Here is a 26,124-nt window from a genome sequence, read left to right as displayed (position 1 = left end):
GGAATTTTGGCAGGTGTGGCTTTTTAAACCCTTCCATTCAATGGTTAAAGGTATAGGCACTCTGTTTTCCATTGTATCTGGTCACTCTACTCATGCTGGATATTATTTGTGTGATGGGGTGGTGGTGAAAGATAACTCATTTACCTTTACAAGGACAGTGTCACTCCTAGTGAAAATATGGTCTAAGACCTATACAACCCTGGGCCATGAATTTCAGCTATAGGTAAATCTGTTTATATATTTCTGGAAAAACTGTCTTATACTTAAAGTGAGTTTGTTGGGATGTTCCAGTAATCCATGGATAGTAAAAAAAAAAAAAAGGAGGGGGATTTGACTTTCTGTGATGATGAATGGTTACCTACATATTCAAAGGTGTGTGTGTGAGGTGCATATTAAAGAACAGACTGGAGGTGATTCAGAAGATCAAGACACTATGATGCATGAGACAGACTGGGATCATGAACTGTATTCCTAATCGCAATGCATAATACAGTATATCGATCTGAGACTAGACGAAGCTTTTCTATCCCAAATTGGTAGCACACTAGCATAACATGGGGTAATGTCTGAAGCCACTCAGCCACATGCCATGTCCTCCTCATTGCCTTCTTGTTGGAGTGATTGCCATGCTCTAAAAGCAGCTGAAATGCTGTTCTGAAGGGCTTTCTTGGTGCACTTTCTGGTTCCCAAGTAGTATAATCCTTACATAGTGGGAGCAGCAAAGCTCTTCCTGCTTTTAGTAAGCCAAACCCTGGCTGGTGAATTTCAGCATGGAAATAAGAACAAAAGGTAGAAACACAAGCTTGTGCAAGAAGTAGCAAATTGTCAGAGACCAGCTGCGTGCTGAGTGGATTGGGGGATTCTCTACTGGAATTTAGACCAGATTTCAGAGTGTTGGTTGGGGCAATATGATTTCTGAACCAGACCCAGCACCTAATTTCACTTAGTGCATGCTGGACAGGAAACAGCATGTAAGATGAAGTTTAGAAATGCCCAGAGGTCTCTTACACAGCAGTATAGATAATAGTATAATAGTGCCATTGATCTTCTATATGCTGCAGGTTGTGAAGCTCATACAGTAGATAAACTTTGGACAGCTTGGACTGTGGAATTCACTCCGACTTCCACAACCCATCCTGATATTTGGGCAGTACAATCAATTCACATCAGGCTCTGACATATTTTTCCAAGGTGGAACCAGAAGGTTTTGCTTCTTCTTACATTACAGGCATTCATCTATCTCGCTGATATTGCCAGTGCCCAAATAGCCATGATAAATGGAGGATAAATAGCGGATAAATTTATAAATAGCCAATAGGGGATAAATGCTAATATTGGTGTCAACAAGCCAACCTTTTGCAAAGCAATGAACACCCCAAACCTATTGTCAAGACCAGGCCCTTGTAGGAAATGTAATATTAATGAGAAGGATACTGAATGTGTGTACAGTAATTCAAATACAATTCTTTAGCAGGTGGATTAATTGCATGGATGCATGAAATCTTTCTGTACCACGATTATGGCAACTTCTTATGCATCTGGGCTGAATAATTAGTACTAAACTGGAAATACAGATTGTGATACTTGCAAGCAGTGGAGTCGCTAGAGGGCTGCAGGCCACACCAGTGATGTGCATGGTGTGTGTGTGTGTGTGTGTGTGTGTGTGTGTAACAACACTACTGGTGTTGTAGTAGTACACTACTGTTACTAGTGTAACAACACTTTAAATTCTTGTTACTTTTGAATAATATCATCATGTTGTCAATCAGAATTTAATGCAACAAAACAAACCGTGTTATCTCTATTCTAACAAAAGTTAGAAACACACAAACCATAAAAAGAGAACCATAAAAAGAAAACACAACTTCCTTATGTAACAAAAAGTTGATTTCTTTATCTCAAAACTAACCAATGATTGTCCCAAGAGCCAATTAGGTGTTATGACACAGTAGAAAACCAATAAGATGTTTATGAGTCAGTTCTCATTTCCATGGATCAGAGCTAATACTAGAACTTCAGCTGTGCGAGTGTCATCAAGTTGGCCACTGGTTTGTTGTTGGTGACTGATTTGTTGGGTAACCTGTACAGTTCTATATTAAAATAAATAAAGTTAATGGGGGTGACACCAACCCTAGTGATGTCACTGCATTTGGGCTGTGTGTATGATTTTGTAATTTATTCTGTATGGTCTGGTACAGGAGGAGGATGCTCTGACCTCTTGCACTGGATGATGCAAACCCTAGAGAAGCCACTGTTTGCAAGTAAGAAGTATAAAATTGTGCACAGAGACTGTGCTAACAGTGCTGACTCCAGAGATTCCGATTTTGTCACTTGTATTGTATTGGCAACCTTCAGTCTCGAAAGACTATGGTATCGCACTCTGAAAGGTGGTTCTGGCACAGCGTCTAGTGTGGCTGAAAAGGCCAATCCGGGAGTGACAATCCCTTCCACACCGGGAGCAAGTGCAGTCTGTCCCTGGTCTGTCTCCCTGGCTATGGGCCTTCCTTCTTTGCCTCTTAGCCTCAGACTGTTGGCAAAGTGTCTCTTCAAACTGGGAAAGGCCATGCTGCACAGCCTGCCTCCAAGCGGGCCGCTCAGAGGCTAGGGTTTCCCACTTGTTGAGGTCCATTCCTAAGGCCTTCAGATCCCTCTTGCAGATGTCCTTGTATCGCATTTGTCACTTGAACTAGTGAGGATCTGATCACCACAATAACCAGCTTGTGGATGCAGGCTGCACCCACTCAGTGCAACTGATACCCACAAAAGCCTCTGTTTAGATGCTCTCTTACGGCCCAATCCTATCCAGATGCAGTGCTGATAACAAACAAATGTCAGAATGTCATTGTGGACATGTCTGATGAGAGGTTAGGATATGGTATATGTTGACTCCTTGTCTCTCCCATATCCTTCTATATCTCTGCCATGGCATACCCCAACTTGTTTTGGCCTCTCTGCCACTGCAGTGGCAGGAGGCAGGGAGTGAGGTGGGATGGGGTGCAACCGGCGGAGCTGAGCTTCGCTGGATCTGGAGCCCTGCCTCTCGACTCAACATGGAACTCCTTTACTCTGTGCCTACTCGATAGCAGGCGCAGAGTCGAGAAGCCCCATTGTGGGGGCTACTTTCCTAATGTGGGGGAAGGGGGCAAAAGTCCCCTTCCCTGAGTAGCTGGTGGTGGCTGCCCGGCGCACTCAGAATGCCATGGCAGCCATTTTGGCTACACGGCAGCTCCGTGCGCCAGGCAGCTCGGGATTGGGCTGTTAGTTCCATTGGTACAGAATAGGATCCCAGACACATCCTACTGGTTTCAGTGTATTTATGTGAGGGGAAGAAGTTTGAGCATTTTTGTTTAATTACTTTGAGGACCGTAGCCTTAGGATAGGTTAATTTTCTAATTATACCAATTTACCATTTCAGACTGGAGTGGACAAAATTCACTGAAGGGAAGGTGCCAGAGTGTCTCTACTGATGCTAGGTGGCTTTTTTTATAACATGTGAAACTGTTTACTACATAGACCAGTGGCGTAGCTGGAGGGGGGCGGAGCACCCAGCCTGGCGGGGAGCCTCAGCGTGGTGGGCAAGGGCCCCTCCCTTCAGAGCCTTCCCGGCAGGGGGAGTAAAACGGAGATGTACAGCTGAGGCTCCCCGCTGAGGCTCCCCGCCAGGCTGGGTGCTCCGTCCCCTCCAGCTATGCCACTGACACAGACCTATGCCTTCATGCCCTTGATATCCATTTCTGGCACGAATTAGGCCATTCTGGTGGCATCTTGATGTAAATATTACATGTTCTCTAGCTATTTGTTGCTTTGCCTGCTTTACTTACCTTCCCATGGCTGCCAGTCTTTCTCTGTGCCATGTGGGACACATGAAAATATGTTTGGAAGGAAATTCTATCCATTTCTGACAGTGTAGGACTGACAGCGATTGTCAGAGTAACACTGCAAAAGATGTTCGGTAAGCAAGCCTTTACACTCTGTCTGTAGTATCTATACTACAGATGTATATTGGTTGTCTACCGTTTTGACTGTCATGGTTTTTTCCCCCAAGGAATCCTGGGAAGTGCAGTTTGATGGAAGTGCAGAGAATTCTATTAGAAGTTCCTGGCATTCCTCACAGAACTACAGTTCCCAGTGTAAAGGGAGGAAAAGTAATTGCTATTAAATTAGTTTAAGTCACTCATATCAATACACCCGTAGGCTTAGAACATATGAGAATAATAGTCAGCAGCCCCGGTGGAGCTGTACTGCCTTTTGTTTGCTTTGCTAATCCAAACACAAAGTGTGCTACAGGGAACTATCCAACTTGGGGGTGATGTGGTGAAGACTAATGGGAAGAGCAACATCATTCTGCTCTCTAGAGTTTTTTTAAAATGAACTCTCTGCAGTGATTTTGCTGATGTTTAAGTCAATTGATTTTATTTCATTCAACTGGGATTTCACCTTGGATGCCATGCGATCTCTGAAGTAGCCTTGCCGTAGTCCAGGACAAGCATATTCTCCCCATTGATTCTCACTGATGCCAATCAAAGGACACTTGCAGGCGTGTTTTAACAGTGCTGTACAAATCTCTACTTGAGCTGATAATTAATTACTTGCATATTTAATGCACATTCATGAATAGTACTTCCGTGCGGCTTTAGTGCGTGTACTGCAGCTATGAGTTTGTTAATGCTCTATATAGCCCTATGATAAGTAGTGATGACTCCAAGTTTATAGATGAAAAACTGCGGCTGAGGAATAGCAATTTCTCAGGCAGCTCAATCTTAACCTGCGCTGGAACAGTCAGGCTGGCCGGCCTGCACTGTATGCAGTGCAGGGTTAAAGGTGATAGTGGAGCAACTCAGTGATATTTTTCCCCTTAGTGCAAGCCACTGCAAAAGGGCTTGGATCTGAGCCAGCTTAATCACTGGTGCAGATCTGAGCAGCCTGGAATTAGGCTGAGCTGCGCGGGAGGGGGATTAGGATCTGGTCTAAGTGTTGGAGGCCGGTCCCACACCCTTCCTGGGCCTGGCCCACCCCCTGACTGCCCTCCCCAAACCCCCACGCAGGTAGCCCACCACCAGCACAAGACCTTGCTTTCCTTTTCCCAGGGCTTGCTTTGGTGCGGGGAAGCTAGCGCATGTCCTTGTGCTGATCTCCCCAACTCAAATGGGGATGCAGACGTGCCTTACAGCATGTTTGCGACACTCCGGTGTAGGTGTAAGGGACTTATACTGGTCCAGTATTTATTATTAATTATGTCCAGTATGACCTCAGGATTGCCCTCCAAGTTGAACACAAGGTTCACATGGAAAGCACTCTCCACTACATCAGTGTTCTTCAAAGTGTGGGTTGTGATGCCTCATATGGGGGCCACAGCTGGACTTTTATTTATGTATCGTGCAAGGCAGGCTGGGGTGCTGCACAGAGTGTGCTGCCACCAATGTGGCTGATCACGGCAGAGCAGTGTCTAGTGTAGTACCGCAGCCTGCCTTGCATGGTACAAGAATAATTTTGGCAAACCCGGGTGAGGGGCAGACTGCAAGCAGGTAGTCTGCTTGACACCTGCATGGAGATTGTTAGACTGCCCTGACACCTGCAGGGAGAGGTGACTCCGGCAAAGTCACCTGCGGGAGCAAGAGAAGCTGACAAGACCCATTTGTGCAGCAGGCAGCACTTCTTTCTCTTTCCCTCCTGCTCATAGGATTGCAGAAGTGATCCTAGCCAGCCTCACCCTGAGAGAGGGACTCTTCTCACCTCTGCTCGACTTCTCTGCTTTCCCACAATCCTACTCAACTTCTGCCCTACACATGACATGGCATGGCAAGGCAAGCAACACACACACTTCCTGGTGCCCAGAAATAAGAAACAGGTTAAAACACCGTGAGTGGATTATGCATCACCCCTCTGCCTTTTTCCAAAGCAAGCCAACAAGAGGGGAGGATGTATGGCATGGGGGGTTCGCAATGTCTCTCCCAGTTCCCATAAGCGTGTCCATGGCAAGTTCTCATTTTCTCCCCCTCCCCCACAGTTGCCTGGCCTGGGGCTATTTCCCATCATACCAAGCCAGGGCAGGCCACTGACTAGTGTATCAACACCTACACTAATGATGGCGTTTCCCTTTCATTTGGAACTCCAGCCCCTGATTTCCTGTTGTGGTTACTGTTCTTGCTAGTGGGAATCGGGTGTAGCAGGGAGCCTGGTTTGGCAATGCTACAGTGGTCCTGCAGTGGCAACGCTTTGCAGGAAAGTGTGACTGGCACAACAGGTGGGCTATTCCTCCTTGAGGGTGTGAAGACCCAGCAACCTGGAAGTCTGGCTAGGATGTGATGACATCATTATGTCACTGACAGATTTATGGGTTATGCAGGAGTCACTATTCTCATACCTTTTATTTAAAGTTGGGGTTATGGCACACAAAAAAGGTTAAAGATCACTGCACTACATTATACTGAACAGTGTTCTGCATAGAGCCACATTTTTCTCTGGGACCCCTTCAGGAATTTCACAAGCACACCATAAGTGGCCATTATTTGCCCCCCTCCCCAGTTTGGTTTGTTCGCCTGTCTCTCCCACCTTTCCTGTTCGTGGCTCTCCTTCTTCATTCCCCTCCTGTTCCAGCTCTTTGCCAGTATTTGGCATTGGGCTGGCATCTCATTTTGATAAAGGGCTCCGGAGTCAAAAAGTTTGAGAACCACTAGCATAGAGCAAGGGTAGACAAAAGTCATTTTACTTTAATATCAAGTGTACATGATATACGTGGTTTCTGCCATGAGTTAAGTTGGACTGAATTCCAAGCAGCACTGGATTTAATGTGCATCTGCTCAAGCTTTCTTAGTCTATCTTAAGTATTTGTAGGTTCTTCCTCTTCTCCTGCTAGAATAGTTGACAGCCTCCTCTAAACCTTCATTGTACTGAATCACTGAAACAGATAATATTACTGTGCAGTAATGAAATGCAGTTATTTCCATTTACAGGTGGAGAATTATAACACAAGCATAAGGGCTTCCTGGAGGCAAAGTGTCTGTGCAATAGAAAGAAGCTCCCAAAGGGACCCCATGACTGCTGAACTACTTTTCCCAATTTCAGTTCCTGTAGCTTGAAAACTTGTGCATGTAACCAGAAACCCAGACTAATCCCATACTTGAAGAAGGGAAAGCTAGTATATAGATATAAGAACAGAGGTCATAGGATAAGCTTAATTTGAGAAAAGTTTGGTCATAGACCAGAACCTACAGCTTGTATATAGATATAAACTGAGAAGGGTCACAGTGCAGGCTTAACTAGAGAAAAGTCATTTATAAATTAAATGCCCAATCCTATCCACACAATGTGATCGCAGATCTTGGGATCTAGCATCACATCACACAGGCTGCCTTCACTCAGACAGCTCCAGTTGACATTGTATGCTTGGATTTTCAAAAAAAATTTTTACACAGTTCCTCACTAAAGGTTCGTGAATAACCTTAGGAATCATGGAACAACAGGCTCTTTTATAGACTGGGAAGTGGTTGAAGAACAAGAAGCAGAGAGTAGAAAAAACAGTTTTCACAGTGGAGGGAAGTAGGAAGTGGGGTCTCCCATGTTGGGATTGCTGCTTTTTATTTTGTTAATACATAATTGAGAGCCCAATCCTAAGGGCTCTGAGCATGTGCCAGTGCTGGGTGTTGTAAACAAGCCAAAAAGCATGTTTATGGCACCACATTTATGGCATGTTTATGGCAAAGAAAGAGCTCTGGCCAGTGGTAAGGACCTTGGGGGTGGGGGAAGGTGTTCCAGACTGGGGGGAGGTCAGGGCAGGGGAGAAACTGGGTGGGAGGGAGTGGGACAGGCAGAGCCCTGCTCTACCATATCCTAACCTCCATGTTGGGCCGCAAAGCCGGCAAAATAGCCAGCAGACTTGAAAAGTCCCATTTGGGGGCCTGGGGCCTTCCTCAAGGGAAGAAGATGAAAGTTCCCTTCCCCTGAGAAGATCTCTGGTGGCCCCGATGGTGCTACTGGCTATAGCGGTAGCCATTTTGGCGCCACTGCACCCAGATGACACCAAATTATTCAGAATGGTAATAACCAAAGCCGATTGTAAAGAGCACAAAAAATACTTTCCAAACTGAGTGAATGAGAAGCAAAAGGAAAATTCAGGTACAGTGTCAATACGTGTGAAGTAATGCACATTGTGCAGGGAAAAAATTCGACTTCAGTTATACACTGAGGGGTTCTGAGCTGCCAGCGATGAACCAGGAAAGAGACCGTGGGTAGTGAAAATATTAACCCAGTATACCGCCCTTCCTCCAAAGAGCTCAGGGCGGTGTACACAGCTGCTTCCCTCTTTTTGTCCTTACAACAACCCTGTGAGGTAGGTGAGGCTGAGAGAAAGTGACTGGCCCAAGGTCACCCAGGAAGTTTCGTGGCTGGGGGGGGGGGGGGTATGAGACAGCAGTGAAGAAGGCAAATTCCATACTAGGGGTCATTATGAAAGGAATTGCAAATAAGATTGCTAATATTATATTGCCCCTATATAAATCTGTGGTGTGGCTATATTTGGAATTCTGTGTCCAGTTTTGGTCACAGTACTGGAAGAGGGATATTACAGAGCTGGAAAAGGTCCAAAAGAGGGCAGCCAAAGTGATGACAGGGCTGGAGCACCAGGTACAGCTAAGTTTGAGATTTTTTAGGTTGACAAAAGATGATTAAGTGGGGAATATGATTGAGACATAAAATTATGCATGGTGTAGAGAGAGCAGATAGATGTGATTTTTTCCCCCCCCTCTTTCTCAATACTGTTCAAGGATCATTCAATGAAACAGACTGGCAGGAGATTTAGGACAGGCTAAAGGACATAATTCTTCACGCAACACATAATTTGTCTCTGGAATTCTTTGTCACCGGATGTGATGATGGCAGCTAGCTTTGATGGCTTTAAAAGGGGACTGAACAAAGACTTGGAGAACAGCTTATCAATGGCTGCTAGTTATGATGGCAATGTGCTACTTCCTGGTTCAGTGGTGCTGTGCTTCTGGTATGCCTTTCTCTCTTGTCAGTGGGCTTCTCAGAGGGAACTGGTGGGGCACTATGGAAGACGGGATGCTGAACTAGATAAGCCTTTGACCTGATCCAGCAAAGTTTTTCTTATATTCAGGTCTGCTGCTATGTTATTATGTTCCAATTTTGCTGAATGCAGCACCAATTCTAAAAAGAAACTTACAGCCCAATCCAGTCAAAGTCTCTTTTCATCAATGCAAGCAGGCCAAGTGGTGTGCACTGTATCCCATGGGGATGTCCTCCTCAAGGTAAGGGAACATTTGCTCCCTTGCCGTGGGGCAAGCTTCTACTGGCCTGATGAGTCATCTTGGATCTTTACCAGCTGCTTTGCTGGTGCAAGTCTGAGTGAATGTGGATAGATGGATTGAAGCTGGGAAAGAGGGATAGGATACCGCTGGCACTGCTGCTGCCAATACAGCTCCTTTACTGGCCTCAGCGCACCTCTTCTTGCCCCAGAATCTGCCCCATTCCTCCACATCCTCTCCCCATTTCTCTCATCTACCACCCAGAGTCCACCCATGCACTGACTTACTGGCACTGGGGCTTTTCTGGAAGCTGTTAGCTCATGACTGCAGCCTAGCTATGCAGAACCGTGGGCCCAATCCTGTCCAGTTTTCCAGTGCCAGTGCAGCCATACCAATAGGGCATGCTCTGCATCCTGTGGTGAGGAGGCAATCATAGAGGCCTCCCCAAGGTATGGCAACATTTATTCCCTTACCTCGGAGCTGCATTGTGTCTGCACCAGTGCTGGAAAGTTGGATAGGACTGGACCCTGTGAGTCACACTTTGTAACTGCTGTTGGGACAGGAGCACTAATAGGACTGGGCTGCTGGTTTGAGATATTTTTCATCTCATTCATTAAGACTTCTTAATGTTTCTGAAACCATCAGGTCTGAATTCCAATTCATTTAAATCAGTCTTGTTCAGGAGACATTCCTAGAAGAACTATTCTCCGAATGTCTCCCAGTGGGGCCATACTCCAGATCTTTAGTTAGGAGGACATTTACTCAGCAGCTAGGGTGTTCAGATTCTGTTTATTTCACCAACAAAACATCCTTTTTAATGTAGTGAATTACATCGCTCCACTTTTTTCCTGAGCAATGTTCACGACAATTTAGGTGATAAACTGCAGCCTTGTCCCCTGTTTGCAAACTGCCTATCTGCAGCTTGTGGATGTCACTGACTTGTCAGACTTATTTGCCCTATAATTTCAGCAAATGTTTCTTGGTCTGTAACTAGTTTATGCGAAGGTCACTGTGTATATTTGATATTCAAAGTTCAAGCGGTCTCTATCTGAAGACTAGTGGTATGGATTTTTGTCTTGCTCTCTGAAACTCGCACTTATACTCACAGCTTCTGCCAATGAATCTGAAGACTGCTTTCTTGAAATATGATTTTTACATCTACTTAAAATTCAGTTGGCTTTTGTTAGAATTCCTACTGGCAACGCAGTCTGCTAAAATATTGATAGACAACAGTATGCTACGTGATGGCCAAGCTAGAACAATGTTTAATATAAGAGAATATATACAAGGTTTCATTTTAAAATGATTATTTTAGCTGGGGCTGTTTTGTTCATCTGTTTCTGAAAATTGGCAGTCCCTCAAGGGGCAGTGTTTTATGTAAATATTTTGTAGATATATAACTAAAAATCAGCAGGCTATAACAAATTTGTATGCAGACTTGGGGCCAAATCCTATCCAATTTTCCAGTGCTGGTGTGCCAATGGGGTATGAATGGAAGGCAGTCACAGAGACCTCCTCAAGGTATGGGAACATTTGTTCCCTTACCTTGGGGTTGCATAGAGGTTGCGCCAGTGCTGGAAAGTTGAATAGGATTGGGCCCTTATGGCTTAGAGTATATGAAAGTTGGGTTCAAACTGCTTTGTGCTCATTTGCCCAAAACGGAAGCATCCTAAATTAGACAGCACATCTGGAGATGGAAGCTTAAGTTCCTGGCCCAACGTGTTTAAAGAGTCACATGACTCTGCCTTGGGTACCCTTTGGGGAGAAAGGTGGATTACAAATTGAATTAATAATAATAATAATAATAATGACAGAACTGGAACACAGGCCCTGTCTCCCAAGACGCTAGGTGCCCAAATCCCCCAAGAACTGACTGAATGATGGCTTTTCCCTTTATACAAAGAATATTCAGAACCATGTGCTCCAGTTTAGGCAGCCACGCATTGACGAAGAAGGTCCTTTCTGAAATGAGCTACATTTGTCTTGCTTCTGTAATTCAGAAAAATTTGGTTGGAGAAAAATGTCATGGAAGCATAAATGCAGATTCGATGAGTTTGACCTTTCTTCTCTTCAGAACAACAAATGTCAGAAAACATAAAATTAGAAGGTGGAATAGCTGGAGGTTATTTATGTGTTTAAATATTTAGGCAAGAAAAGCATTTTGAGACTAACAGACTAACCCTGTGGTTCTCCTATGCCGCATATACTGTCATTTCACCTGCATACTGCAGGCGCCTTTGTGTGCGCTCCTACCAATAAAGCAGAAAACAAAACAGTATCAGTAGAAACAAGTGATAATGTAACAACACCATCAGAAACCCTGGCAACACTGCAGCACCAATCAGTCAAGTTGCTGGGTAACAGCAAGCCATAAAACCCCTGCGTTGAAGGCAACAGCCAACACACAATGGCAGCAATAGTGCTATGAGGAATCTAGCTCCACTTCCTCCCATACACATGCACCGTGCACAAGTAGGCTGCATGGAGGACCCCACAATGCCTCCCTTGATAAAAGACCCACAAGGTAAGAACATAAGAAGAGCCCTGCTGGATCAGGCCAAAGGCCCATCTAGTCCAGCATCCTGTATCTCACGGTGGCCCACCAAATGCCCCAGGGAGCACACAAAACAACCGGCGTCCCAGTGCCCTCCCCTGCATCTGGCAATCAGAGGCAGCCTGCCTCTAAAACCAAGAGCTTGCACATACCTACTATGATTTGTAGCCCGTAATGAACTTTTCCTCCTGAAATTTGTCCAATCCCCTCTTAAAGGCATCCAGGCAAGATGCCATCACTACTTCCTGTGGCAAAGGGTTCCACAGACTAATTACATGCTGGGTAAAGAAATATTTTCTTCTGTCTGTCCTAACACTCCCAACTTTCGTGGATGTCCCCTGGTTCTGGTGTTATGTGAGAGGGAAAAGAGCATCTCTCTATCCACTCTGTCCATCCCCTGCATGATTTTGTATTTCTCAGTCATGTCCCCTCTCAGGCGCCTAGACTGAAGAGACCCAAAACGCTGTAGCCTTTCCTCATAGGGAAGGTGCCCCAGCCCAGTAATCATTTTGATTGCTCTCCTTTGCACCTTTTCCATCTCCACTATATCCTCTTGAGATGTGGCAACCAGAACTAGACCAGAAGGTCAGTTAGTTAGGAGTTCAGCAACTCATGCATGCAGCCACAAGCTCCAGGGCTTTGCTCAATCAGGGGTTTGAATCCCGTAGCAGCCCAAACACAGTCCACAGCAGCCTACAAAAAACCCTTTTGTGGGAAAAATAACCAAAGCAGTGTCATGCATATGTACATTTTAGGCCTAGGTTGGCAGTAGAAGTCTGAATCACACTAAGACAGTGTAACTGAGAAGTTGCTAGCAGTTCCTAGCTGCAAGAATGTGAGTAAATAAACAAAAGGATTGTTGTCTCTCCTTTGCTGGCCAGAAAGAACAGATAACAAGAATTACAACCCATTGGAATGTTTAGCACCTTAGTAGACAGAGAGGCGCCTGATCAAGCATGATGGAGTGCAGCTATGGATCTCCAGTTGGGAGGGTTAAGAACTAGGAGGAGTTAACAACCAAGCCAACTTTGAGAAGGTTGTGTTCCGCAAGGGTCTAAAATAGTATGAAGTCACCTCAGTACTATTAGCATAAGAAGTATAATAATGAGTGGCCAAGGGGTATGTCCCATCCCTTCTTGGACAGAGTTGGGTGCAACATCCTGCTCGCGTGTGAGCTCCATTGTCCATCATGGGCACCTGGCCTCATAGGTAGCCCTGGAGCTAAAAGATCTACAAGAGTAACTGACCCAGGTGAGAGATAGGGATTAATAGAGATAGCCAGCTAGCTTTATTATTTTATTGCTGATATGTTTCCTAGATGTTTATGCCTCTAGCATTTGCTGCCTTACTGTAACTTTATGTAACCTTATGCACTTAATAACCTTATGCACTCTTTTACTAAGCTGTTTCATTGTCTGTGGGGGACAAAGGTTCAGAATCCTGCCTAGCCGTTCAGCAAGCTACCAAGTGCTCATTGAGGTCTAGTAACTTGAAGACTGAAGCTTTAATTGGAGAAAGAGTTCAGTGCCTGCAAGGGATAGAATTAAGCCTAGAGGGTCTCAGTGTCCCTGGACTGAGGCACTGGCACATACAGGGTGGTGGCAGTACTACTGAGCAGAGGGGCCTTGACGGCTTTAGGGTTCGAGAACCAAGAACTCTGAGCACCCCAAACCCCCCTAGGTTTGCGACAAGCAGCCATGCCATTCCTGTCACATCAATCAACCCACCACACAGCTCTTTGGGTAGGAGGTCTATCTATAGATGCCACAGGTGATATCCCCGCCGGTGAAATGCTAAGTTCCACTTTTGTGCCAGTGATTCTACACAGGCAATTTGTATACCTTTGCACATAATACAAGTGAGAGGAACAAGTTTGCTTGCAAGGGAGAGGGGACACATAAATATGAATGAATGCAAACAACCATCCTGGATAATGCTGAGAACTGGCTAGTAATTTAGTGAAAAATAACAAGGAAAGGGGAAACCAGAGAAATGAGTGTCTCACTCCTGAAAGAGGTGACCCTTCACTCCCATATAAACACAAACAAGACAACACAAAGCTGGCACACTAGCTGGCAACAATACATGTAGCTGGGAAAAGGGGAACAGCAGCCAATCCAAAACCCAGGACTCCTATGCCAGAAGCAACTCCTGCCTCCCATCTACAAAGCCAGTCTCGTGACAGAGCCAGGCTGATGACATGCCCCCTTTCCACCACTAAATGCATCACACCCAGTGCTCCTTCATTGCTATTCCTATGTTGAGCTATAGCTCAGATGAACAGCACAGACAGAGCACATGAGAGGTTTTAGCTTCAATCACTTACTATCAGCTCAGGAGAAAAGGGCAGAAAAGCATGTACCTGTAACAAAGCAGGAAGATCAGAGTGGCTGGCACATGGGCATGGAGTGATGGTTTCACTCAGGTAACTCTTCAATTGATTTGCACTCAAGAATGCCTTTCGTTTTGCCTCATCTTTCATCCTATCCAGCTACACCTCCCCCAAGTTCATTGGGTTTACTGCCAGTGTCTACTCATTCTTTTTTCCAGCAAACTTTATAATCAGCCAGTCCATTCACTACATTACACCAACACTGCACTATTCGCCAGCAGTATTGGTAGGTAGAAACTGGAAGACATTGAGCCATTGGGACCCTGTTCATCCTCATTGGTGTTGCAGTGGCAATACTGTGATCAAGATGCAGACCCGCAGCCCTGTGGTGCTTTTTCCCATGAAAAATTGTGCATTGGGGGGGGGGGGGGAATGGAACTAGAACCACAATAGGACACAGTATTAAAGCCTCATACCTCCCCGTCAGTTTTTTGTCAATTTTGTCATTCCTGCAAGTGCTATTTACTTAAAATAAAACAAAACAACCAAAAACCCTAGGACCATTTTACACTTTCCTTGTAGTTTGCTCATAAGATAATACACACCCATCCAATGTAGGGAGTTGCATGTGGAACTATGTCTTCGAAGTGGAGTCCTTGCAGTTTCCCAACAATGGTATACTCCCCATAGCCTTCCCCTGTGCATGATGGGAGGTTATCTCAGTTGGAGGGATTGTCGCCCACAATGCTTCCTGTCTGCACAATGCACACTTGCCCTGTGTGGGCACATCGCTACATCCTTTTGTGTGAAGGAGGATTGTAAAACCAATATACAGTTACCCATAACTGCAGGGTATTGTTACAGTTCTGTCCTGTATTTCTTCAGTATGACTAAAGGTAGCATATGTAAGACTCCCAGGAGGTCTCCTATCCAGGCAATGATCAGACCCAAACTTTAGATTTAGTAACGTTGTTACATCAAATGCCTTCATACTATAACCAGGCCATGTGAGAGCTTTTTGGTGGCTGTCCTGGAACTCCATTCTTATTGTTACACTGAAAACCATGGCTACTGAGAGAGCCACTGTGAAAACAGAGGAAGGTTTCCAGTACTTCTGCTTTCAGAAGCCAGATTTTAAATAATATGTAATCACATTTATAGTATTTACTGGCAGCAGGAAGGCTTATGACTGCCAGAAGAATGGCTGCAACAGAATCACTTATAAAGCAGTAGTATGTGCATGCATAAACTTGCTCTTTTCTCGTCAAAAATATCCATCATTCTATTAATCAAAATTATATGGGATACTATGTGTATTCCCCATGCCAGTGTAATTCTAGGAAAGTAGCACTTCCCTTTATCTTTATATATGATTATCTGAATGCCCTCGTGGCCTTTTGTATACACTGAGTTGTTTTGTGTGCTCATTATTAAATTTTATCTGTAATGGCCAGTGTAAATCAAAAACCCTAAGCAAAATATGCATCCATTTTCTCTTTGGAAAAAAAAGAGTCAAGTCTGTTGAAAACCAGACTTTTCCTAGAGGTGATAGAAGACCTTGGCTAACTGAAAGAGAACATTTGATTTATGTTACATCTCAAACAGCCCAATCTTAGACTTACCACATGTCCTAGTCCCCTGTTCGTGCTGAAGTCCCCTGATTGCTCTAAATGCCAGTTGCAAAAGGCGCTAGTCAGCGTGCACCTGGGAGCAGTGGGAAGGCCTGTACCTTCCCACCTGCTCCAGTGCTTCTCCTGTCAATAAATGGTTGGCAACCTTCAGTCTCGAAGGACTATGGTATAAGCCTACAGCACCCGGTATTCCCAGGAGGTCTCCCATCTAAGTACTAACCAGGCCTGACCCTGCTTAGCTTCCAAGATCAGACAAGATCAGGCATCTGCAGGGTAACAGTTGCTGCTGTCAATAGCTGATGAAGGTAAGTTAGTGAGAGCATCCTGTGGCATGGGTCCATGTGGACTCGCACCATTTAGTTGTCCAGGTCTTAGTAGAACCCCCCTCCCCCGCATTGCAGAGGCTGATCCCTGGGTAAGAGAAAAAATGCTCCCTTATCCAGAGGAGACCTCCTGGACTGCCCCCCCTCCACCACAGGATGCATTTTTGCGCCACACATTGATTTGTGGCAAGGATTTGGCTGTGAGAATTTCAAAGTGGTTTAAGAAGCTGAGGAATATCTCTGGACCAGCACATTTTTGTAAAGGGTCTGTCACTTAAAATCTGTAGTTCACATAAGCTTATGCCAAAATAAATTTGTTAGCCTTTAAGGTACCACAGGACTCTTCTGTTTTTCCTGCTACATGCTAACATGGCTAACCTTCTGGAATTGGGAAAATTACGTGTAGAGCTAGTGCAGTCCACATCTTTTCTTCTCCCTAATTAGCATTCTGCTTCCTGGTTTGTTCATTTGAAAGTCAGTACCTTTATTAAAGTTTAATGAATGAATGAATGATTAACTTTCCACAATTATTTTAGAAAGAAATGTATCTCTGTGTCTACTATTGTCCCATGGTTCCTCCATGGTCACAGCCTTTTTTCTTTTTACAAAGTCATTTTATAAAGACAATTTCCAGCATATCTACCAATTCAGTATTTTCTGCACCTGTATTTTTCTTTGTTGTATGTTTGTGTTGATCTTACACAACCTATGGCCCAGTCTTATTGGTTCAGGGCTGACAGCAGGGCACGAATTCCACCAGCAGAGGCATCAAGATCCAGGTGGAAGTGCCTGGATCCAGCGTATGGCATGTGATGTTCAAATGAGCTGGCCCAATGACTGTGCTGGCGGCCATGTGTATTGCCATCAGTGAGGGTGTCCACTGCTGCCAGGTGAAGCAGAAGTGGGGGCTGGGATAGGGAGGAACCAAGGGCAGAGGGAGGATGAGATGGGGTGGATCCGGTGGCAATGGCACACGCCAGATCTTATCCCCTGTTTTGTAAACCTCTCCACCCCTCTTCCTTCCTTGGACAAATGCCACCAAAATAGGTGATGTATGTCTATGGAGATCCATGGGTGACCTGAGGGCTTCTTTGGCGTTAAGTACAAATGTTTTCTACTTACCTCCAGTTTGCCTTCACATCCACCCCCCCACCATGTGGCATGGCTGCATCAGCACTGGTGGAAGGGATATGCTTGGACTGTGTGTCATTTACCAGTTCCATTGAAACATTCCAAGGCTCCTTGTTCACTTTTTTTGCACACTCCATCAAAGTTATGGTTTATTTTTCGATGCACACGTGAAACTACTTATTTAGCATACGTTCTTACTTTTTTATATAGGACCATCGGTGTACATGGTGTTTTACACAGATTGAAAGGACAAGTTCTGGCCCTGAATGGGTTACAAACTAAATAGAGATACAAAGGAAACATCCAGAGAGTGGAATGGGGATGGAAGTGGGCTAAACAGGAGAAGCATATGAAATTATTTCAGTTACACATAGTTATGACAGGGAAAAGCTCTAAGGCATGGTACCAGAGGCTTCACAGAAAAGGTGATTCTCTTTTAAGTGATTTGAAGGAAGCTAGCAAGGACGTATCCCACAGGTATATGTTAGAAAACAAGAATCTCTGTGAATAATAATATGCTAACAGCTCAATCCCCCCAGTCCATAGCATATAGCGCCACTGATGGAGTATGTACTGCAAGCTATGATGTGGGTTGGTGGTGGTTGCCAGACTGTAAGCGAGAGTTAAGTATAGATTTTTTTTCACTTACCTCCCAATATGTTACCTAGTTGTCAATGGGTCTTTTGCTGGCAGGAGAAGAAGGAGGTGGGTCCAGACTGTGAAGAGGGAATAAGATCTGGCATGTGTGACTGCCACTAAGATTCACCCCCTCCTGCCCTTGAACCCTTCCCCCCAGTTCAGCCCACTCCCTACCCTCATTTTCCTCTGAACCGCCCATGAATGCCCCTCTGCCCCTTTACGTACACCAGTTGTTTCTGCCAGTGACTCCATGATGCATGATGGCGACTCAACATTTGTGCCATTGCAAGGTAACTTACGGCAGTGGATCACTAGATCCCCAAAAAACATACCAGTTCTATTCCAGAGATCTGCCTGGAAGTCAAAATGTATGTACCCTGAAACAGCTGGCTCTTGCCAGCCCAGTATTATTCCACCTGCGTGACAGCACTGCAAAGAACAAATTTTGCCTGTGTGAAAGTACTGTGAGATCCTGGACAAATCCATTCAATCCACTAGCCCTGCCAGTCCTTCTTTAGTTTTCTCATTTATATGCTGATGGAGTGACAATTCCTAGTTTTTGAATTGGAAAAAAAATACTACATGTAAGAGTAGACTTCTAGTCAGTGAGAGTCTAGTAGGGTTATGGTTGTCAAAGTGAGAAGCGATTCTCCCTAGGGAGATATACACAGTTTCCGTGGGAGATGAGAGCTCTTCCCTAACCTCTCACAAGCCAGGCTTTTGTAATGAGGGCAAAAGATTTGAGGTGCAGCCCACAGTTGCCAGAATTGCTGTGACGGGCTGGAGCTCTCCTGTGCCAGGAATATGGCACCATTGAGGATGGTGTCCTGCACCAGTCCATCTAGGTCAGTATTTTTTTTTTTAAATCTACAGTAACTAGCCATTTTCCAGGGTTTTAGAAAAGGATCTTTACCAGACATACCTAGAGATGCTAGAGATTTAACATGGGACTATGTTGTACATAAATTATGTGTTCTACCACCAATGGCCCTTCCCTGCCAAAGTCACGCAGTTCCAAGCTTGAACTTTTTGCTGCTTCAGCCAGTCACAGCAGCAGAGGTAGCTGTTGCACAGCTTGTGTCTCATGTAGTATCCAGACCCTACAAAATGTCTAGGATTTGTGAGGATTGAGGGAGCCAGGGGGTCTTTAGTACAGTGCAAGCTTTGTATGTCACATCCTTGCTTCCTGGGGAGTGAGACAGAGTCTTGAGAGCCCTGACAGTAGCTGGTCCATCAATACTGAGGTGGGGAGGGTGGAACCAGGAACCACATTTGCCATAGTGAAGTGCAAACAAAGGGACTTTTGTACCTAACAGTAGATACTCCAGAGATGGAGCAGTGCACCACAGGATGGCTCAAACAGAAATTGGAATGGTCAGTCCCAATACAGTATTTATAAGATCATAAGATGTGGTGTCCTCTAAATAATCCTGAGACTTTAAATCCTTAAAAGTGCTTCCTTTATTAAGACATGAATATACTTCATAAATATACTTTATTTTAAATAGAGGGTGAGTCAGTCTCCCATATGAACACTGGACTTGGGGAACTGAGAGATTGGGGGAAAAAACCCTATTACCTAATTTACCTAAAACAATAGAGATGTGCAGAAAGAAACAGATGAACGTACGGGTATATTCAATTCTTTAATTGTTCTAATTGAGCAGTTCTGACTGCGTCCAGAAGATGGCACCAGCATGCACATCCATGTCCATCATGCCCCAATCCTGCAGTTTTTTACATGGGCATAATATCACAGTCTTCAGTGAGGCTATATGATTCTTCTCCATAATTACAGTGCATATTGCCCTACTTATGCTGGTTGCAGCTGTGTGCTGAACTTAAATCAACATCTTGTGGCCAAATGACATGTTACATGCAGCCATGTGCTTCTTTTCTTTGATTTTGCATAATTTAAGGCAGCCCCCTGAACACTATGAATTTCAGTGAGGGGAAGAAGAGGGAGGGTTTAAGGGTTGCTTAATGTATTTTTTCCTGCTAGCCACTTTTTTTTGCTGAAAATTGCACATTCCTCAGCTCCCTTTATACCTATAAAGGAATCCATATGAGTCCCTCTGTCTTTTCCCCTGTAGTTTGTGTGTGTGTGTGTGTGGGGGGGGGATTTGAAATGGAAAAACATCAGTAAGGGAAAGAGTTAAGCAACACCTCTCCCCTGTTCCTCCAATAAAATCCACAGCCTTCAGAGGCTGCTTTTTGTTAGAGAAAGAAAGCAAGGAAAACATGCACATAGATGCATGTACTATGTAATTTTGCCTTTATGCTAGCAAAATGAGTTCACACCAGTGCCAAATCCTCTGCAGATACTTATTTTCTCACAGAATGATCTGTTCTAGTATGTTTTAAGTGTAGCATTTGATGACTACATCTACTTCTTTAAAACTGTATTACCTCGACAGCAGTGGTTCTCAAACTTTTAGCAGTGGGGCTCACTTTTTAGATTGAGAATCTGTCAGGACCCACCTGAAGTTATGTCATGACCGGAAGTGATGTCATCAAGCAGGACAGTTTTTAACAATCCTAGGCTGCAATCCCATCCACACTTACCTAGGAGTAAGTTTCCTTTACTATCATTGTTAAAAGCATATACAGAATAGCCTGTTAAAAGTACAGATCTGTAACATTTCCTCAAATGCAGTCACATGCCATGGTAGCAACATGTCTAATATATTAAAAATAAAATAGCGAAATGAATGGGGACCCACCTGAAATTGGTTTACAACCCACCTAGTGGGTCCCGAGTTTGAGAAATATGAGAAGTTTGAGAAATGCTGCTCTTTGTATATACTGTCCTTCCTCTAAGAAGCTCAGGGTGCTATACTTGGTGCTTTTTTATTTTATCCTCAACCCTCTGCAGTAGGTCAGTGATCATCATGTCTGAGCCTCGGCCTCCCCAGTTATAGTCCAGCACCGATCAGCACTCCACCTTGACTCTGCCAATGTATACATTCCGTATTCCATGCACCAAAAACTGAAGGGAAGAGCAAAAGTTCTCAAACATTGAAAGGAGGCATATATTAGGAGTACCCCTCACTCCCATCCCTGCCAATTATCGCCCAAATTCCAGACATTGCCCCACACATCCTTCCTGCTTTTCCCAACTGTCCAGCCCTTTCCTTAATATTGTTTGAGCAGTTATTTTGTCCAATCTTTCTTCCAAGTCCAGTCATGCAACTTCTGCTCTCAGCTTGTCTTATTTAATTTGTTGTGGGGTCTTCCACCTACTGTCAGAGAGAGGTCTGTTTTCAAGGGGGAGGGGCAGTCAACCAGATGGAGGCTTGAGTGCTGCTCCTAGGGATTTATTGAGAACTCAGTTCAATACAAAACTGGATATTTAACACAAAATAAAACCCTTCCATCAAGATTAGTCTCAGTCAATGGCCCTTCTGCCTTTCTCGCTCTATTTCATGCCTACAACCCTGCTTCAGTCCTCCTAATACTAGTTCCTTTGGAGCAAGGGAGGATAACTTGGCAGGAATGGCCTAGCCCATTGTGGGGACCTCCTTTAGACTGGGCAGCATGGATTTGGGCCCTTTACCAAGCCTGATGAGTCTCCCAGCTAGGGGTGGCACTACCCCAACCTGGTAACAAGAGGACAGTTCTGGGCAGGCACTGACAGATTTCCCTCCCATGGGTTTTTTCGCCTCTTGTCACCTGGCCCAGGCGCCCTAACCTTCTGCCTACTGGGCTTCTTTCTTACTTCCTGTTCCTCCTGTGCCTGGTAGTCCCTCTGGCACCACATCCCCTGGTGTCTCTTCTTCTCGTCTCCATCTTCCCTGCAAGGTCCCTCCTTACCCCTTTGTTTTGACCAAGGTTCTGCTCCAGGTTTGCCTCTCTTCCATGCCATCCCCCCATTGTCCTCTCCTTGCTCTCACAAGTCTTTCTTCCTTCCCTTTCTTTTAAACTCTCAAATCCCTCCAGACCCCAACCCTCATGAAGCCTGACTTGACTTGCACTTGCTGGGCCTCCACAACTTTCATAGCTCCTGGCAATGACTGCCAGCAGTGCCCATAGTCCCGGGGTGATTGGGACTGTTGCACCAGGCAAGACATCACACTGACTGAAAATTTTTTTAAATCTGATCCTTCACATGACCCATAGAGATGCATTAGGCATCTCTTTTTCTCCCCCATTTCCTCTTTATAATCCCCAGCTATTCTGCTGTCCCACAGAACTACAAAGATATTTCCTGTCTCCCACTAATACTTGTGCAGTCCAATCACAAGCAGGAGCAAGTAGGAGCAAGCAGCTGTCTATTTTCTCAGCAGGGTTAAACAAATCCTACCCCCACCACCAAAATTCCACAGAGCCAAATAAAAGAGATCAAAAGCAGAAGACTTACTAACTGCACAAAATCAGCACGGGGATAAAGAAACAAAACATATAGAATGATTACTGTGGGGAACAGTGGCGTAGCTAATAAACGTGTATCCTGGTGCAGAGCTCAAAACAATGCCTCAGAAGTGATGTCACAGCTGGAAATGACATCACACTCAGGCTTTTTAAGAAGTGCAAATTGGGGGGAAACCTGCCTCCTCCCCCCTGCATTTCACCACTCACTTGATCTGCCCCTCCGCCCAGCCAGTAGCATAGCTAAGGTAACTGCTACCTGGGATCAAAGAAGATTTTGTAGCTCCCCCCCATGACAAAATCAAATTTAATTAAGTAAGTAAGTAAGTAAGTAAGTAAGTAAGTAAGTAAGTAAATAAAAGTGTGCTCCTTATTGGTTAGAGACACTGTGTCTCCCCTTATTGGTTAGAGACACTAGTGGGACTGTTATTATTAACAGTATTATTATTATTAACTGTTATTCTCTCCCTGCTAAATACAAGAGAAGCACCACCTGAAAAAGTGCCTCTCTACCAGTTAGCAGAACTAGCTGTATTATGGTACATGGAAATGAGAGCTGACTCTTATTAACACTTCTTGGTAACATGCTGTATCATAATAACATCTCATTGGCTGCCAGAACAATCAGGGCGCAATCCTAACCCCTTATGCCATGCTTTCCAGCACTGACTTAGCTGTACCAATAGGACATGTGCTGCACCCTGCAGTTGGGTGTCATTCATGGAGGCCTCCTCAAAGTACGGGAATGTTTGTTCCCTTACCTCAGAGCTGCATTGCCCTTATGTCAGTGCTGAAAAGCACTGAAATAAGGGGTTAGGATTATGCCCTCAGTCTCTTAGGTCAGTTTTGAGTTAAAGAAATCCACTTTTTGTTCCTTAAGAAAGTTGTGCTTTCATTTTCTGGTTAATTGGCCATAAAGTTTGATAGAATAAAGATATTCTAATGTGGTTTGTTTCAAAGCACTCTGCATTAAATTACCTTTCCAATGATATATAACATGAAAGTGTTATTCGTACATACCAAGATTTTAACAATTTTGGCCACTAGTGTCAAGCTCAGCTTGTTGCTCCCTAAAGCTTGTTGCCTGGTACAACAGCTATCCCCTTAGCTATGCCACTGGTGGGAAAACAGGAGGTGGTACAGGCCATGGTGTAGCTAATGATCATGTAGCCTGGTGCCAAGCTCAAAATGTTGCCTGGGAAGTGATGTCACAACCTGAAGTGACATCACACCCAGGCTTTTTAAAAAGTGAAAATTGGGAGGAACCCACCTCCTCCCCCTAGCAGCTCACCATCCACTTGCTCTGCTGCCTCCCCCAGTCCCCCATAGCTAAGGCATCTATCTACAACCCTGGGTCAAAGAACATTTTCTGGCCCCTGGGCTTAAGTTAATTACTTAAGTTAATTAAGTAAATAAATAAAAAGTTATTGGTTTCATGCTGTATCATAATAGCATCTCATTGGCACTCAGAACAAACAGTTTCATAGGTCAGTATGGAGTTAAGCAAATCCACTTTTTGTTCCACAAGGCAGTTGTTTTAATTTTCTGGTTAATTGGCCATAACTTTTGATAGAAAACAGATATTCCAGTGCAGTTCATTTCATTGCATTCTCCATTAAATTACCTTTCCAATGAAATATAACATGATGGTATTATTCATACTTACCAAGATTTTCACAATTCTGCTCACTAGTGTCAAGCTCAGCTTGTTGCCCCCCTAAAGCTCGATGCCCGGTGCAACTGCTACCCCTTGCACCTTCTTAGCTACGCCACTGGGTACAGGCATATCTTTCTCTTTGTAAGACTATTAAGAACATTGTACAATTGGCTGAAGAGCAAAATGCACAGTTTTCTAATGGACAATATATATTCTTAAAAAAATAGCACTGTGAAAATGTTATTTATCTGGGGGGGGGCAGTTCACGTGTTGGGGGGGTTGCGAGAGAGCACCACGAGCCCAATGCCCGTGTCAGCATCCTTGCCTGGGTACAGAATTTGCCTGCAGTGATGAAAGTTGTATCTAACCTTAGGACACACTATCTCTTGATCTGGAATACAGCATTTCCCTGGGTGCAGCATTTGTCACTACAGATAAACACTGTACTTGAGGGCAGGGCATTGGGAGCACACTGGCATGGGGTAGGGTTTGTGGCATGCTCTTCACTGTCTCCCCCTGCCAACCACATGGTCTTCACCTTGGATATACAATGCCTGCATAGGACTAGACACAACAATAATATTGCCTGACTGATTACATACAGGTATACAAGATTTCAGATAGAAGTTTTTGCCAGCTCAGCTACTCCAGAATTCTAATTGTAGATCTCAGGGACAGAACTTGGGGCCCAATCCTATCCCATTTTCCAGCACTGGTGCAGCCACAGTGCAGTGCGTAGTTCAGCCCTAAGGTAAGGGAACAAATGTCACAGGAGGTCTCTGTGACTGCTGCCCCACCACAAGATGCAGTGCATGCCCCCTTGGCACAGCTGCACCGGCACTGGAAAATTAGATAGGACTGGGCTCTAAGTCATGAATATTATTTTCATGTCTTATTAAAAATATTCTAATTTCTTAAGATAACTCAGTAAGCACACAGCAAAACCTGTATCCAGAAGGTCATCTAGCATGGACTAATTAAGTCATAAGCCAGTGCACACGATTTGTTTACATTTTGGACTTTTGCTCAGTGATAACTTTCCTTTTACATGTCAGTGGTTTCTTGCCATTGTTATTCATAGCCCTTTAAATATATATATATATACAGTCATTTAAAATTCTTTTCCAGTATATTCCCTTAAAGCTCATTGAGGTCGATTTTGGTTTGGTTTTTAATATGGATATTCCATTGAATGCTCTACCTGGCAGCTATATATTACAATGGCCTTCAAAATCACCACTTGGCACCCTAGTCCAGTTTTCTCTCACATTCCAAAATGGTTGTGCAAATAGACATTCAGCAGCCTTCAGTTAATGCAACTGAATGCAATCCCTTATGAATGCAATCCCAAAGGCCCTAGAGGGTCACAAACAGGCTGTAAAGTACATTTGTATCACCCTCTGAGTAAGCCGTGCAGGCTCATGAAGGTGTGTCGGTCTGTAGAGGCCAGATCGAGCCTCTGTGGTGGCAGCAACAGGTGAGTCTGCACCGGCTGAGTTTGTCTGGTGCAGGGGTCTTGGGTGGCATGAGGAAGGTGGGGAGGAGCTTTTGGTGATGGGCAGGTTTGTGGGCAAGCGGGTGGGGAGCAGGAGGCAGATCCAGGATCCGGCAGTTATGCCCAATCTTATCCCCATTCCTGAGCAACGCGGAGCAGCTCTAGGCTGCTCTGTTCTGCTCAGATCTGCGCCACCTCATCAGGTGGCACAGATCCGAGTAGACCCATTGGGACTGCTGCAGCTCTCCCTGGGGAAAGGGGAATTTCATTCCCTTGCCTTGGGCCGAGCCTCAACCAGCCCCAGTTGCACTGGATACAGCACAGGCCTGTTCAAGCGCAAGTTAGGATTGCACTGTATGTCTCTTTGTAGCTCTTTTGTGTCCAACAGACTGAGAAATGCTATATGGAGTAAATTAAAGAATATATTTTATGAAATTAACTAATTGTTTAAAAGACAGCTTTGAAACTTGCATATTCTTCATCAAGCAAAGCAGAATAAGCTGTTCCTCTGGGCAAAACTTAAAGGAATATAATCTTGTTAATTACCAAATTAGCTTATACAATCCTTTATTTCAAGAGCACAGTCAGGTATCCTTCACAAAAGACCTATACCAAGGTTTTATTTTGTTGCCAGTCCTGTTTGTCAAATAGCATACCAGTGGTATCCCAAGCATGCACACCACCTGGGGCCCGTGTCATGTCCCCATGCTGTGCAACACCCCATACTTACCAAA

The 26,124-nt window shown here is 44.6% G+C and overlaps 1 protein-coding gene and 1 pseudogene across 1 annotated transcript in view; one reads left to right on the top strand and one right to left on the bottom strand.

Moving 5' to 3' along the window:
* ALK (ALK receptor tyrosine kinase) overlaps positions 1–26,124 on the top strand; it is a 690,171-nt gene that overhangs the window by 11,204 nt on the left and 652,843 nt on the right. The window lies entirely within an intron of this gene.
* Positions 15,949–16,068, bottom strand: LOC136637480 (5S ribosomal RNA; annotated as a pseudogene).

This window comes from Tiliqua scincoides, chromosome 1, assembly GCF_035046505.1.
Source record: "Tiliqua scincoides isolate rTilSci1 chromosome 1, rTilSci1.hap2, whole genome shotgun sequence".
NCBI lineage: Eukaryota > Metazoa > Chordata > Lepidosauria > Squamata > Scincidae > Tiliqua > Tiliqua scincoides.
Note: the sequence above shows the minus strand (reverse complement) of the source record. Positions and strands in the feature narration are given on the sequence as shown.